We start from the raw sequence: 4,030 nt of genomic DNA on the forward strand, positions 1-4,030 counted from the left end.
GTTTAACCGAGCCTCTCCTGCTCCACCCACCTGGATTCCCTGAATTAGGCTCTGTGGCTTCTTGCAGCATGCATGCATGCACACACACATGCACACACAAACTGAAATCAGCTGTGTGTGTGTGTGTAAAGGCTTACCCAGCACTCCCCTTTTGAGAGATTAAACCCCGAAGTATATTGTTTTGCACTGCATAGAAAAATCTGCACAGCGCACACTCATAAAAGGGTCAACATCTTCATGGCGAAGAGAGATATGCATGACTTCTTGCCCCCGCCCAGTTAAGAAATTACATAAAGTAGGTTGAATAATAAACAAAACAAATTTTGTTAACTACAAAAGGCAGATTTTAAATGGTTAAAGATCGTAATCTGCTTTGGTCTGTTTGCTAAGCAAATAAAACGAAACATGCAAAGAAAGAAAGCAACACTCAGACAAAAGAGACCCATATCTTCAGACAGGGCGAATCCCAGGATAGCATATGAAAACAGCTGCTGCTTCAGAGCGGGATTTCTGGCCTAACCAATGATTAGACTACTAAAGACAGTTCCGATACCAGCACCAGAACCAGCCACTCCTACTGTGGCAGCAGTGTCAATGTCCCCGCTGACAGCCCTCGTCTGGAACTCTCTTAAGTGCTACTTGGGAGACAGCATTCTGGGCTCCATTAAGTGTTGAGCTGCCCCCTCCAGTCCTGATCTCCGGCCTAGACAACACTGATACAGAAATTGGCCTGTACAAGACTTGATCCTGCATGGATCGGGGCTGGGAAGGAGGCGAGCTTCACGCAGGTGAACATGGCTGAGGGCTGACGCTGTGTCCCTGGAGCCTCCTCGGTGCTGGAATCCGCCTCTTAGCTGCAGTGGCAGAGGTCAAGAGGAAGGCAGCTGCACTGGCCTGCAGCTTGAGACTTCAGGCATTGTTACTCTCAAGCCAGACGCCCTTCCGGCTCCAGCTCAACCCTCCTCCCCTCAGTTCAGTTCTTGCTTCGAGTTGTTTTTTCAGGGTCTCTTTGGGTGGGGAGGCAGAGGAGAACCACGATGATGTCACGACCCTGCCTTATATAGCTCTTGTGTATGGCGGGAACCCTTTGTCTTCCAGTGGAAAAAACACTGGCCTTCCAAGGGGTGGGTCGAGTACCAGGTGACTCAAACCCTTGTCTCTGCAGGGCTGTGGAAGCTATTACCCATAGGCCGTCTGGAGTGTCCACAGGAAGACTAAGGTCTTTCACATCCATTGTCTTTGCTAATGGGCCATCAGCCCTGTCTGCCTTTTTCATTGTTGTATCTGAAGGACTAGTTGTGGGTGACACCCAAAGTAGCACATTTGGGCTTGTCTACATTGGCACTTTACAGCACTGCAACTTTCTCGCTCAGGGGTGTGAAAAACGCCCCCCCCCCAAGCGCTGCAAAGTGCCAGCATAGACAGCGCTCCCAGCGCTGGGAGCTATTTCCCTCATGGGGGTGGGGGTTTTTTTTTTAATAGTGCTGGGAGAGCTCTCTCCCCGTGCTGGTGCTGCGACTACACAGCCACGTTAACATTGCTAGTGAAGACATGCCCTTTGAAATACAGATACATGCTCTATATTCCTAACTTCAGATATAGAAATGATACATGCATACATTCAGTAAATCATATCTTATATGAGCCATCTTGCAGAAAGTACATCTCAGTTATGTCACATCCATATCATAAGCATATTTTCATAAAGAATATGGAGGGTAACATTACACTGGGTACCACACTATGGGAAAGGTTGGAGTAAATCCAGAGAAAGGACAACAAAAATGATTAAAGGTCTAAAATACGTGACATACAGGGAAAGACTGCAAAAATGGTGTTTGTTTAGTTTGGAGAAGAGAAGCCTGAAGAGGGGACATGATAACAGTCTTCACGTATGAAAAATGTTGTTATAAAGAGAAGAGTGATAAATTGCTCTCCTTATCCACTAAGGACAGGACAAGAAGTAATGGGCTTAAATTGCTGCAGTGGAAATTTAAGTTAGACACTGGGAAAAACTTCCTAACTGTAAGGCTAGCGAAGCACTGGAACAAATTAACTAGGGAAATTTGTGGAATCTCCATCACTGGAGGTTTCTGAGAACAGGTTAGACAAACACCTGTCCGGGATGGTCTAGGTAACCCTTAGTCCTGCCCCAGTGCAGGTGACTGGACTCCATGACCTATGATTCTAAAGGCCTATTTCTCTGAGGGGAGGACTCTTTTTAGTCTTCAATGTCAGAAGCACAGGTTTCAGAGTAGCAGCCGTGTTAGTCTGCATCCGCAAAACGAACAGGAGGACTTGTGGCACCTCAGAGACTAACACATTTATTAGAGCATAAGCTTTTGTGAGCTACAGCCCACTTCATCGGATGTATAGAATGGAACATATAGTAAGATTATATATATACACACACACACAGATACAGATAAGTTGGAAGTCACCAGACAAACTGTGAGAGGCTAATTAGTTAAGATGAGCTATTATCAGCAGGAGAAAAAAAACTTTAGTAGTGATAATCAAGATGGCCCATTTAGACAGTTGACAAGAAGGTGTGAGGATACTTAAGGAAATAGATTCAATATGTGTAATGATGCAGCCACTCCCAGTCTCTGTTCGAACCCAGGTTAATGGTATCTAGTTTGCATATTAATTCAAGCTCAGCAGTTTCTCCTTGGAGTCTGTTTTTGAAGCTTTTCTGTTGCAAAATTGCCACCCTTAAATCTTTTACTGAGTGGCCAGACAGGTTGAAGTGTTCTCCTTCTGGTTTTTGAATGTTATGATTCCTGATGTCAGATTTGTGTCCATTTATTCTTTTGCATAGAGACTGTCTAAATGGCCCACCTTGATCATCACTACAAAAGGTTTTCTCCCCCCCACCCCCCAGCTCTCCTGCTGGTAATAGCTCATCTTAAGTGATCACTCTCCTTACAGCGTGTATGATAACACCCATTTTTTCATGTTCTGTGTGTATATAAATCTCCTCACTGTATTTTCCACTGAATGCATCCGATGAAGTGAGCTGTAGCTCACGAAAGCTTATGCTCAAATAAACTGTTAGTCTCTAAGGTGCCACAAGTACTCCTTTTCATTTTGCGAATACAGACTAACACGGCTGCTACTCTGAAACCTTTCAGCAAAATGACACCTTTGATAGTGCCTACCCTCGGCTTTGGTCTTCACTCCAAAACCTATTCATCACACTCACCTCTCGTTCCACTGGTCTGCTCCTGGGAAATCCAGAGCAGGTTCTACTCTCTCTAAGCAGATGTCTTTGACATTTTGTGGTTATAACACGAGTTTGTTTATTCCCCAAAAACATGGATGCCAAAGGTCATTTTTGGCATCCTGAAAGCAGTTTCCAGGACATTATATGAAAAACTAGACAGTCACTTTAAATAATTGTTGCTCTCAAATATCTGCCGATGGCTGGCCAGTCAACTTGGCTGTGATATACTGGTAAGTGCAAAGGCATAAAGCAGAAATCTTAAAGATGGGCCTTGAACAACAGAGTGGTAAAAAATCTTGAAGCTAAACTCAGATTGCCCCAAACAATGACAAATCTGCCAATGAAAACACTGTTCAGAGGAGGATAAGAACTACCTTCTTAAAGCTATCGTAGTTCCATTTCCACAATGAGCTCCTTAATGGCACAAGAGCCTCTGCCACATCCTGAGGCTCAACCAGCACTCACACCTGGAACCTACATGTATAACAGAATGGTAGAACATGTGTGGGTGGTGGCAAAGTAGGACAAGCATCTGGATAGACAGGTATTGCTATTAAAACAGAAATAGTCATATCTTCTAAGTAGCAAATATTTATACTCTGGTAACATGCAAAGGACCCATTGTGCTGGGCACTGCACAAACAGAAGAGAGAATCCCTGCCTGACTTTATAACAAGATGCAGTATTTTCCAATTGTTAGAATGACATGGTGCAATAAATTTAACCTAGTAAAATAAAGCAAACCTTTAATTAGCAACCACAATATAGAACATACACACAATCTAGACATAGTTCAAATTCAAG

The 4,030-nt window shown here is 43.9% G+C and overlaps 1 pseudogene; it reads right to left on the reverse strand.

The window, feature by feature from the left end:
* Window positions 1-326: 326 nt before the first annotated feature.
* LOC141981923 (ATP synthase F(0) complex subunit C3, mitochondrial pseudogene) lies at window positions 327-796 on the reverse strand (annotated as a pseudogene).
* Between the last annotated feature and the right edge of the window lie 3,234 nt (window positions 797-4,030).

This window comes from Natator depressus, chromosome 2 (assembly GCF_965152275.1).
Source record: "Natator depressus isolate rNatDep1 chromosome 2, rNatDep2.hap1, whole genome shotgun sequence".
Lineage (NCBI taxonomy): Eukaryota > Metazoa > Chordata > Testudines > Cheloniidae > Natator > Natator depressus.